Raw genomic sequence first — 13,247 nt, 5'->3', positions numbered from 1 at the left:
AAATATCTTATGCACATTTTATTTGAGCCATCGATATCGTTACAATTTGTTATATAATAAAAAAAATACAAGTTCAGTTGATCTATAATAACTATAAGCAAGAACCTGTTCAAAAAGATCAGATAAGAAAACGCTAATACCGTTGTGTATAAAAAAATTCGTGCTAATTAGGAAAATAGAAGTTGGATAGGTCACATCATTTTCCATGGTGAATCCCGATCTATGTTTCTGATTACGCCACCAAACGAACAAAATTTCCTCCCCGTGGTAATTGTGGAGATGCAGAGGTATTCTCGGTCTCTGGTAGCAACAATAATCAAACACTAACATTCCCTTCTTTTCCCAACTGACTGTAAGGACTTGGCCAGCGCTGTTATTTATCCACATTTCACGGGTACTTATTCAAAAGGACGTATGTGATTTTGTGAACAAAAAATCAAACGTCGTTTTGTCCAATCTGATGGCACTTCCACGCAAATCAACACCACCAACAGGTAGCCAAAGCCTCCCCGTATGTTGATGGTTTGCGTGGGTGAGCTATCAGATCGGACAAATCGACGTTTGAATCTTTGTTTACAAAATCACATGCGTCCTTTTGCATAAGTACCCGAGATTTGAGAGCTGCTGAAACGTGTATAGATGTTCAATCCCAACCCCTTTTCACTTGGATCGTAGTGCAATTTACACCAGTTCTGATCAATAACGGAGTAGCAACCATTGATATGTACAGTCAGTCTAAGCTAAGCTAAGGTAAGCTATTTTTCCACTGACATCATTTGAGTGCAGAACGCAACGATTAATAAACAAACAGTTATCCACCTATGTGTAATGTATTGTTATCATCTTTGCCATCTACGTATATTTGGCCCATGTGAACAGTGGTGATAGAAATTCTATTTACATTATCCATTTACGACGATTGCCACAATCCATGTTACCTATAAAGATGGGACAAATATGTTCCAATCGTCACTCCCGTTAAGCAGACGCAAAAACAAGCCCGAACATGCAGACATCCCAGTTCCAGGTAGCGTCGTTGAAACATGTTAAAAATTGGCCTGCGGCCTAACGCGACGGCACGGCAGCCAGCCAGCGTTCTATCTCGCTCTCTTAGTTTCATGCCGTGCTTGCTTCCCATCCGAACCAAAATCGGTGTGTTTGTATTGTTCGACAGCCCCGAATTACCCCAAAAAAGCAAGCGTGTGCAAGCGAAGCCATAATGGTTTTCCCTTCATCCGCTGCCAGGATTTTCTTCTGCTTTGCAAATTTATGGCCAATTATCATAATTTGACATCTATAAAACTGGGAATATAAACATAAACAGCCAACGAACAATAACGAGCGTTTGATCTCATCAGTTGTTATTCTTGCCGGGGGCTGTGGGCGGGGCGGCATACCTTCGCATTCTGCCCTGCTCCGATAGAGCTGTCAGTGTTTGTAAAGTAGTGACGACAATAACACACTTGTTAAAGTAATATTCATTCAAATTTTCGAATAACGCTTATAGATTAGCATTGACAATAAGCGATCGGTATCGTTTCGTAGGTGGCACTCACCCTTACCCTTACCATAGATGATGCTTTGGAAGTACCCTCTGCTTTTTTAGACGAAAGCCAAGCTTCTATTTATGAAACATACCTACAAAGATTTTTGGAGATTTTTTTACGCGGATGGTACATAGATTGAGATACAAAAGTAAATGGTTTTGACCATCTTCTGTCTATAGTGCAGAATCGGTTACCACCAAATTTTTGATAATGCTTCAAGCGTTATCAATACATTCTCAAAATAAAAATAATATAATCGACCTTGCGATGAGAGCGCTCCAGCAATCAGCATACAAAATAAACAGCACCGCACAATGTCCAACCGTCTCGAGATTCACACTTGAATGTTCCTTCAGAAGCGTTAACGCCAAATTCTTGAGCAAAAACAAATACCCGCACTTAGTCCTATTAAAAGGATTACATTGATTTGTATTTGTCAACTGAACTGTTTTTCGTTGCCTGGGTCTGCCAGAACCATCTTTGTCGTCCGTGATTCGGGATCATCAATGGCTACGTCAATGACAATTATTGTCTGCCGCCGCGCCCGCCGCAATGATTTATTTCTTGATTAATGGATCCTGATATCCAACTTTTTTTTCTGCGCTGTAACATTGTTATGGATTTTGATCGAATTTTCGGGATACCCCGAATGGCTCAATGAAAGTGATTTATTCCAAATACCGAATAATGATTTGAAGGATTGAAATTGCGGCAGGAACAGAGTTCAAAGCGGATTCAGTGGTAGGAGTTTTTAATGGCCAATATAAGTTCGTTCTTGTTTACTTGCCCTCGGAAGGTTCGAATCTGTTACGTGTGTTACCCATTTGGTTATGGGGGCAGCATGATAAGATTTACTCGCAAGATTAATTCTCCGTACGGTCATAGAAAGGGGCGACGATTTACAGCTATGTGGGAAGCAAGAGAAATGACCTTTCAGCCGGCGACAGTCCATCAAGACATAGTGCCACATAATTACCGGATAAATGAATTATCTGCCTGATAGTGCATGGAACAACGTACTCTGGCTAGGAATTGCTCTCTATGAGAATGGTTGTTTATTATTGAAACCTGAACTTTGCAAAGGTTAAATTGAAAAAGCGTTTTTCGACCTCACTTCATTTAATTTCTACGATTTATTATCCAAGAAAATGTTTGCTCGGGACAGCGAGATCACAGTTATAATAATGTCATCGCTCCTAGGAATTCACGAAACATATCGACATCTAAGATTCCAGATTTCAGATGTGTTTGGAATTGCTTACAAGTAACAACCCTCCATCCACTCTGCATACGATTATGATGCAATACGCGAGCCTTACAACTCCTACTGCTGACAAGCCAATCAAACTTTAGATCTTGACGACGACGATGACGATGACATGTCGCAATCATAGCTGTAAAATTGCAGCAGCGCAGGTGCCCACCGCAGTTTCCGTTTGCCGAGGCGGCGCTGATGTGCACAATGCACATACTACATACGTATTATGCTACGGGCAAACAGCTCGCAAAACTTTTCCCATACTTCATCATCATCCATCAACGGCGAGGCGAAACTTCTTTTTGCCTCCGAGAACTGCGCTGTTACGCGCCGAACGAATACGGCGCGGAAGGCGCTTTCGAACGTATTAAACGCACACTCACACACGGTCGTCTCATTCATGGTTGCGGTGATACCGAGCGGGACCAAAATCAGAGAACGTGTAGCACAATACCTTCTTCTAAATTTCACCTAAATTGTTTCCCCTAGTTCTCGTTGCTGCTTTTGCCATTGCCCCGTACTGAGCCTTAGTCCTAGTTAGTGCCAAGAGCACTCCTTCTCCGGTCGGTCGTCGTCGTCGTCGATGGATGAAAGTTACTGCCAGCTAGTCCCACTTGCCTGTACTCTCCAACTCCCTTTTAGCACTTCCTGCCTCGGCACAGCGAGCGCGCGCTAGCACCGCACCGGTTACATCACCGCAATCCCAGTTCATTATGCCAAATGGAAATCTTTCTCCGCTTTTAATTTCACTTCTCCGGTGACAGACAATCGAGAAGCGCGGTTTCTCGCTCCGGCCCTTCTGAACTGCACTTGTCAAGAGTTTTGTCGAAACTGGAGAAAGTCTTCCGCTGCACTTTTTCTTCGAATTTGAAGTTCGGTTTTTGAAGAATGGAACTTCGCGACTCGATAAGTTTATTGATTTTTTTTGGTAATTCAATTCTTTTATTTATACATATTTTCTTAAAAGAACGTTGAATTGCAGTTCACTAGGAATAAGGCATTTTTATTCAAATCGATTCAATCAGTCATTTACTAATAATATTAAGAGGAATTACTTACTCGGGCAAAATAAGAGGTTGCCTTAGAAGAAAATCAATTATATTAGTCTAATATAATTGATTTTCTTCTAAGGCAACTCCTCTTATTTTGCCCGAGTAAGTAATTCCTCTTAGTTTCTTCTGGGAATCCCTTCGAATTTCCATGGGAGTACCTTCGAATTTCTACGGGATATTCCATCGAGTTTCTACGGAATTTTTTTCAAATACCTACCTACCTGGATACCTAGTTGGCTACAATGTCTATACAGCTATGCCTGGCGTATTGTAGAGCTTCATAATAATCGGTCTTGTTCGATGTTTCTCTAGGTCGTTTCCCCCAGCATTTAGGGTTCCCAGGTCCGATTCCACCGCGTGCAGCCAGAGCGTGTTTATGTCTTTCCACGAAGTCGTCGGCCTCTATCCGGTTCTCTTGAATATTGAATATTGTTTTCTTCCGACATTCGCACTAAGTGGTCAGCCCACTGAGTTCTGCCTATTTTATACGATTCACAATATTTTCTTCTTTGTACACTTTATACAGCTCGTGATACATACGTCTGTGCCACAAACCATTTTCTATTTTCCCTCCGAGTATTGTACGCAGCAGTTTTTGCTCGAAAACTCCGAAAACTCTTCCGTAAAGGTCCACTGGTAGAAGCTGAATTTTGGTGTTGGGCCATTTGGGCGAATGCCGTTTGGCCGAAAAGTTAAAAAAAATTGACCTCAGATTACGAATAGTGAATAGTGAGTGAGAAGTAAGAAGTGGAAAGAGAAAAGTGAACTGAGAACAGAGAACGTCTTCCTTCTTCCTTCGTCCTTTTTCTTTCTTCTTTGTTTCTTCTTCGTCCTTTTTCCTTGTTCTTCTCCCTCCTCCCTTATTCCTTCTTTTTCTTCCTTATCGGCCAAATGGAATTCGGTCAAATGACCCTAAACTCTGAATTACCGCGAAAAAATCCTTTCCAATTTTCACAAGAAATTCCTTCAAATTTCCTCGGAAATTCCAGTTTCGACGAAAATTCCTTCGAATTTCCACGGAAAATTCCTTTGACTTTCCACAGGGGTTTTTCCGAATTTCCACAGCAAATTATTTTGAATTTTCACGGGAAATTCCTTCGAATTTCCACGGGAAATTCTTTGAATTTGTTTTTGAAATTTGAAAAAAAATTTAAAATTTTGAAAATTTTTCTTTGAAAAATTGCCTCGGAAAATTCCATAGAATTTCCTCGTGACTTTCCTTCGAATTTTCACGAGAATTTTCTTCCACGGGAAATTCCTTCAAATTTCTACGGGAAAATACTTCGAATTTCCACCGGAAAATCATACGAATTTTACCGGAAAATCATACGAATTTCCACGGGAAAACCCTACGAATTTCCACGGGAAAATTCTACGAATTTCCACGGGAAAATCCTACGAATATCCATGGAAAAATCCTTCAAATTTCCACGGGAAAATTCTACGATTTTCCACAGAAAAATTCTACGAATTTCCACTGGAAAATCCTACGAGTTTCCACGGGAAAATCCTGCGAATTTTCACTGCAAAATCCTTTGAATTTCCACTGGAAAATCCTTCAAATTTCCACGGGAAATTCCTTTGCTTTCCCACGGGAAATTCCTTCGAATATCGACGAGAAATTTCTTCGAATTTCCACGGGAAATTCCTTCGAATTTCCACGGGAAATTCCTTCGAATTTCCACGGGAAATTCCTTCGAATTTCCACGGGAAATTCCTTCGAATTTCCATGGGAAATTCCTTCGAATTTCCATGGGAAATTCCTTCGAATTTCCATGGGAAATTCCTTCGAATTTCCACAGGAAATTCCTTCGAATTTCCACAGGAAATTCCTTCGAATTTCCACGGGAAATTCCTTCGAATTTCCACGGGAAATTCCTTCGAATTTCCACGGGAAATTCCTTCGAATTTCCACGGGAAATTCCTTCGAATTTCCACGGGAAATTCCTTCGAATTTCCACGGGAAATTCCTTCGAAATTCCACGGGAAATTCCTTTAAATTTCTACAGGAACTCCTTTAAATTTCCACGGGAATTTCCTTTAAATTTCCACGGGAAATTCCTTTGAATTTTCACCGGAAATTTCTTCTTATTTCCACGGGAAATTTCTTCGAATTTCCACGAGAAATTCCTTAGAATTTCCACGAGAAATTCCTTAGAATTTCCACGAGAAATTTCTTCGAATTTCCACGAGAAACTCCTTCGAATTTCCACGAGAAATTTCTTCGAATTTCCACGAGAAACTCCTTCGAATTTCCACGAGAAATTTCTTCGAATTTCCACGGGACATTCTTTCGAATTTCCACGGGAAATTCCTTTGAATTTCCACGGAAAAGTCCTCGAATTTCCACGGGAAATTACTTTGAATTTCCACGGAATTTTTTTTTCAAATTTCCTCGGGAAATTTCTTCGAATTTTTTTTTCAAATTTCCATGGGAAATTCCTTCGAATTTCCACGGGAAATTCCTTCGGATTTCCACGGGAAATTCCTTCGGATTTCCACGGGAAATTCCTTCGGATTTCCACGGGAAATTCCTTCGGATTTCCACGGGAAATTCCTTCGAATTTCCACGGGAAATTCCTTCGAAATTCCACGGGAAATTCTTTCGAATTTCCACGAGGAAATTCTTTCGAATTTCCACGAGAAATTCATTTGAATTTCCACGGGAAATTCCTTTGAATTTCCACGGGAAATTCCTTTGAATTTCCACGGGAAATTCCTTTGAATTTCCACGGAAATTCCTTTGCATTTCCACGGGAAATTCCTTTGAATTGCCACGGGAAATTCCTTCAATTTCCACGGAAATTCCTTTGAATTCCACGGGAAATTCCTTCGAATTTCCACGGGAAATTCCTTCGAATTTCCACGGGAAATTCCTTTGAATTTCCACGGGAAATTCCTTTGAATTTCCACGGGAAATTCCTTTGAATTTCCACGGGAAATTCCTTTGAATTTCCACGGGAAATTCCTTTGAATTTCCACGGGAAATTCCTTTGAATTTCCACGGGAAATTCCTTTGAATTTCCACGGGAAATTCCTTTGAATTTCCACGGGAAATTCCTTCGAATTTCCACGGGAAAGTCCTTCGAATTTCCACGGGAAAGTCCTTCGAATTTCCACGGGAAAGTCCTTCGAATTTCCACGGGAAAGTCTTTCGAATTTCTACGGGAAAGTCCTTCGAATTTCCACGGGAAAGTCCTTCGAATTTCCACGGAAAATTCCTTCGAATTTCCCCGGGATATTCCTTCGAATTTCCACGGGAAATTCCTTTGAATTTCCACGGGATATTCCTTCGAATTTCCACGGGATATTCCTTTAAATTTCCACGGAAATTTCCTTTGAATTTCCACGGGAAATTCCTTCGAATTTACATGGGAAATTCATTCGAACTTCCACGAGAAATTCCTTCGAATTTCCACGAGAAATTCCTTCGAATTTCCACGGGAAATTCCTTCGAATTTCCATGGAAAATTCCTCGAATTTTCACGGGAAATTACTTCGAATTTCCTCGGGAAATTTCTTCGAATTTCCACGGAATTTTTTTTCAAATTTTCTCGGGAATTTCTTCGATTTTTTTTTTCAAATTTCCACGTGAAATTCCTTCAAATTTCCACGGGAAATTCTTTCGAATTTGCACGGGAAATTCCTTCGAATTTGCACGGGAAATTCCTTCGAATTTGCACGGGAAATTCCTTCAAATTTCCACGGGAAACTACTTCGAATTTCCACGGAAACTCTTTCAATTTCCACGGGAAATTCCTTCGAATTTCCACGGGAAATTCCTTCGAATTTCCACGAGAAATTCCTTCAAATTTCCACGGGAAATTCCTTCGAATTTCCACGGGAAATTCCTTCGAATTTCCACGGGAAATTCCTTCGAATTTCCCCGGGAAATTCCTTCGAATTTCCACGGGAAATTCCTTCGAATTTCCCCGGGAAATTGCTTCGAATTTCCCCGGGAAATTGCTTCGAATTTCCCCGGGAAATTGCTTCGAATTTCTCCGGGAAATTGCTTCGAATTTCCACGGGAAATTGCTTCGAATTTCCACGGGAAATTCCTTCGAATTTCCTCGGGAAATTCCTTCACATTTCCTAGGGAAATTCCTTCACATTTCCTAGGGAAATTCCTTCGAATGTCCACGGGAAATTCCTTCGAATTTCCACGGGAAATTCCTTCGAATTTCCACGGGAAATTCCTTCGAATTTCCACGGGAAATTCCTTCGAATTTCCACGGGAAATTCCTTCGAATTTCCACGGAAATTCCTTTGAATTTCCACGGAAATTCCTTTGAATTTCCACGGGAAATTCCTTTGAATTTCCACGGGAAATTCCTTTGAATTTCCACGGGAAATTCCTTTGAATTTCCACGGGAAATTCCTTTGAATTTCCACGGGAAATTCCTTCGAATTTCCACGGGAAAGTCCTTCGAATTTCCACGGGAAAGTCCTTCGAATTTCCACGGGAAAGTCCTTCGAATTTCCACGGGAAAGTCTTTCGAATTTCTACGGGAAAGTCCTTCGAATTTTCACGGGAAAGTCCTTCGAATTTCCACGGAAAATTCCTTCGAATTTCCACGGGAAATTCCTTCGAATTTCCACGGAAAATTCCTTTGAATTCCCACGGAAAATTCCTTCCAATTTCCACGGAAAATTCCTTTGAATTCCCACGGAAAATTCCTTCCAATTTCCACGGAAAATTCCTTTGAATTTCCACGGGTAATTCCTTCGAATTTTCACGGAAAAGTCCTTTGAATATCTACAGGATATTCCTTCAAATTTCCACGGGATATTCCTTCGAATTTCCACGGGATATTCCTTTAAATTTCCACGGGAATTTCCTTTGAATTTCCACGGGAAATTTTTTCTTATTTCCACGGGAAATTCCTTCGAATTTACATGGGAAATTCATTCGAACTTCCACGAGAAATTCCTTCGAATTTCCACGAGAAATTCCTTCGAATTTCCACGGGAAATTCCTTTGAATTTCCATGGAAAATTCCTCGAATTTTCACGGGAAATTACTTCGAATTTCCTCGGGAAATTTCTTCGAATTTCCACGGAATTTTTTTTTCAAATTTTCTCGGGAAATTTCTTCGATTTTTTTTTCAAATTTCCACGTGAAATTCCTTCAAATTTCCACGGGAAATTCTTTCGAATTTGCACGGGAAATTCCTTCGAATTTGCACGGGAAATTCCTTAGAATTTCCACGGGAAACTCTTTCGAATTTCCACGGGAAATTCCTTCGAATTTCCACGGGAAATTTCTCGAATTTCCACGAGAAATTCCTTCAAATTTCCACGGGGAATTCCATCGAATTTCCACGGGAAATTCCATCGAATTTCCACGGGATATTCATTCGAATTTCCACGGGAAATTCCTTCGAATTTCCACGGAAAATTCCTTCGAATTTCCACGGGAAATTCCTTCGAATTTCCACGGGAAATTCCTTCGAATTTCCACGGGAAATTCCTTCGAATTTCCCCGGGAAATTCCTTCGAATTTCCTCGAAATTGCTTCAATTTCCACAGGAAATTCCTTCGAATTTCACAGGAAATTCCTTCGAATTTCGCGGGAAATTCCTACGAATTCCGCGGAAATTCCTACGAATTTCCACGGAAATTCCTTCAATTTCCACGGAAATTCCTTCGAATTCCACAGGAAATTCTTTCGAATTTCCACGAGAAATTCCTTCGAATTTCCACGAGAAATTCCTTTGAATTTCCACGGGAAATTCCTTTGAATTTCCAGGGAAAATTTCCTTTGAATTTCCTCGGGAAATTCCTTCGAATTTCCACGGGAAAGTCCTTCGAATTTCCACGGGAAAGTCCTTCGAATTTCCACGGGAAAGTCTTTCGAATTTCTACGGGAAAGTCCTTCGAATTTCCACGGGAAAGTCCTTCGAATTTTCACGGAAAAGTCCTTCGAATTTCCACGGGAAATTCCTTTGAATTTCTACGGGATATTCCTTCGAATTTCCACGGGAAAGTCCTTCGAATTTTCACGGAAAAGTCCTTCGAATTTCCACGGGAAATTCCTTTGAATTTCTACGGGATATTCCTTCGAATTTCCACGGGATATTCCTTAGAATTTCCACGGGATATTCCTTTAAATTTCCACGGGAATTTCCTTTGAATTTCCACGGGAAATTTTTTCTTATTTCCACGGGAAATTCCTTGGAATTTACATGGGAAATTCATTCGAACTTCCACGAGAAATTCCTTCGAATTTCCACGAGAAATTCCTTCGAATTTCCACGAGAAATTCCTTCGAATTTCCACGGGAAATTCCTTTGAATTTCCATGGAAAATTCCTCGAATTTTCACGGGAAATTACTTCGAATTTCCTCGGGAAATTTCTTCGAATTTCCACGGAATTTTTTTTTCAAATTTTCTCGGGAAATTTCTTCGATTTTTTTTCAAATTTCCACGTGAAATTCCTTCAAATTTCCACGGGAAATTCTTTCGAATTTGCACGGGAAATTCTTTCGAATTTGCACGGGAAATTCCTTCGAATTTGCACGGGAAATTCCTTCGAATTTCCACGGGAAATTCCTTCGAATTTCCACGGAAAATTCCTTCGAATTTCCACGGAAAATTCCTTCGAATTTCCACGGAAAATTCCTTCGAATTTCCACGGAAAATTCCTTCGAATTTCCACGGAAAATTCCTTCGAATTTCCACGGAAAATTCCTTTGAATTTCCACGGAAAATTCCTTCCAATTTCCACGGAAAATTCCTTTGAATTTCCACGGGGAATTCCTTCCAATTTCCACGGAAAATTCCTTCGAATTTCCCCGGGAAATTCCTTCGAATTTCCCCTGGAAATTCCTTCGAATTTCCCCGGGAAATTGCTTCGAATTTCCACGGGAAATTGCTTCGAATTTCCACGGGAAATTGCTTCGAATTTCCACGGGAAATTGCTTCGAATTTCCACGGGAAATTCCTTCGAATTTCCACGGAAAATTCCTTCGAATTTCCACGGGAAATTCCTTCGAATTTCCATGGAAAATTCCCTCGAATTTCCACGGGAAATTCCTTCGAATTTCCACGGAAAATTCCTTCGAATTTCCACGGAAAATTCCTTCGAATTTCCACGGAAAATTCCTTCGAATTTCCACGGAAAATTCCTTCGAATTTCCACGGAAAATTCCTTCGAATTTCCACGGGAAATTCCTTCGAATTTCCACGGAAAATTCCTTTGAATTCCCACGGAAAATTCCTTCCAATTTCCACGGAAAATTCCTTTGAATTTCCACGGGGAATTCCTTCGAATTTTCACGGAAAATTCCTTCGAATTTCCACGGGGAATTCCTTCGAATTTCCACGGAAAATTCCTTCGAATTTCCCCGGGATATTCCTTCGAATATCCCCGGGATATTGCTTCGAATTTCCCCGGGATATTTCTTTGAATTTCCACGGGAAATTCATTCGAGTTTTCACGGGAAATTTTTCAAAAAAAAATTCAAAGGAGTTTCCCGTGGAAAGTCGAATATTTCCACGGGAAATTCCTTTGAATTTTCACGGGAAATTCCTTTGAATTTCCACATTAAATTCCTATGAATTTCCACATGAAATTCATTTGAATTTCCACGGGATATTCCTTCGAATTTCCGCGGGATATTCCTTCGAATTTCCACGGAAAATTTCAAATTTCCTCAAGTATATTACTCCGAATTTCCATAATGAATTCAACAAAAATTTTCCTCGAATGCCCAATGAAAAAATTCCTGGGAAATTCCTTCGAATTTTCGAATGCAATTATTATAAAATCTTGCAATCGGTCTATCCGGTTTTTTAGATATATCGTGACTTAGGAATGCTCAACTCATTTCTTATTAGGCCGTTACAAATATTTAATAAAAATTATGTCCTGCTTGTCTTCGAAAGGTCAAAGAGGGGGATATAAAAAAAATAAAATTCAAAACTGTTATTGGGTTTTGGGTAACAAATCAAAGCGGGGCATAATTGTTTCTAAATATTTGTAACGGCCTTATATTCATTTTTAAAAGCCTTATTGCTTTTAGAATATTATAAATAGCTATTTCGTAGTTTTTATTATTTCTTGTTCGAGAAAGAGATTTCCAGGTTTATCTCTTCATCTTCAGTATTGCACAATGCTTTGCAATCTCAAAAAAACAGCTTCAAATAAACGTGATTATAGAATGCTGCTTGTGACGGAATATCAAATATCGAAATAAACCTAGATCGAACGTTCAGATGTATAGAAATTTAGGAATCGATGGATGTAATCATAGAAATGTTACCAGTATAAAGTAAATAGTTAAGGAAATTCATCAACCCTAGTTTAGTGCACCATTAGGTTGCACGAGTATCTATTCCAGTTCATACAAAACTTCCTGGAGAAGTTTGTTCGCATTCCTACCACTCCGTACGTCGAACTTCTGCGTACCACAACTGACGCGGCACACTCTGCACTGCAAGACAAGACATTCTCGGCGCGGCAAGGCAAATCAGACTACCAAATATCTGACAACGGCGACGTCGTCGGTCGGTGCAATATCCTTTTCGGCATCGGCACTCTCTCAGATAAATATTTGCACTTGCTTGGCTTCACTCTGCCGCTGGGCCTGGCTGCTTGTCTGGTAGCGATAAAATTTCGCCATCATCAGTTCACGTTTCATTGCACTTCATTTTCCATTTGTTTCCAAGTACTATTCTCCGGTGGTTTTGGTTGAAAGGTGAGCTGGTGTGCGAAAAATTCTGGATTAATCCATCTAAAAGGATCTTCTTATATGTATTGCTTCTGTGCATTGTCATCTTGCGTAACAATAGGAATTATTTCATAATAAGCAACTTGTTTTGAACAAAAGCAATAAATTTCGCTTTTCCAGGCAGAACCGTAAAATTCTTGAACATTCTCCTTAGCTATTCCTGAAAAGTGGTGCACTGTTTTGATCTGTTCTTCTCCATCTCCATCGACGAACAGCGCACCGATTCACCAAACCAGTCAGGATCTGTGTTTTATTTTCTCCCCCCCCCCCCCATGAATGCGCCACATATACCTTTGGCTTACATACTTTGACCGGTTTTTCCGGGAAAGGTGACGATGGAGCGCGCGGGCCCGGTTCGTGAAAGGTGATGTTGATTTTCATTTTCGTTTATTTGCTTCCGCAGCACCGCACACACTTGCCATCATGCGCTTATGCTTGCTTCGTTGCTTGACAACCTAGCAGAGGGTGAGCGAGCAAGTTTTCCATTTTTGTTCTGGGCACAAGCGCCCGTTGCCAACAACACCGGGACCATCGCAGGGTACAGGACAACCGCACCATCAGTGCCAGCGCGCTGCCGTTGGGATTCTTATCTATTATGATATGTACTCAGTTTTCAATTTGCATCCTTCGTCGTTATTTTTTTTGTGTGTGTTGAAAC

General features: G+C 40.4%; 1 protein-coding gene across 11 annotated transcripts in view; it reads left to right on the top strand.

Moving 5' to 3' along the window:
* LOC134212682 (AF4/FMR2 family member lilli) overlaps positions 1-13,247 on the top strand; it is a 319,987-nt gene that overhangs the window by 32,168 nt on the left and 274,572 nt on the right. The gene's annotated exons all lie outside the window — the stretch shown is intronic.

The sequence above is a fragment of the Armigeres subalbatus genome, chromosome 2 (assembly GCF_024139115.2).
Source record: "Armigeres subalbatus isolate Guangzhou_Male chromosome 2, GZ_Asu_2, whole genome shotgun sequence".
Taxonomy (NCBI): domain Eukaryota; kingdom Metazoa; phylum Arthropoda; class Insecta; order Diptera; family Culicidae; genus Armigeres; species Armigeres subalbatus.
The sequence above is the reverse complement of the archived record's forward strand: the minus strand, read 5'-3'. Positions and strand labels throughout refer to the sequence as shown.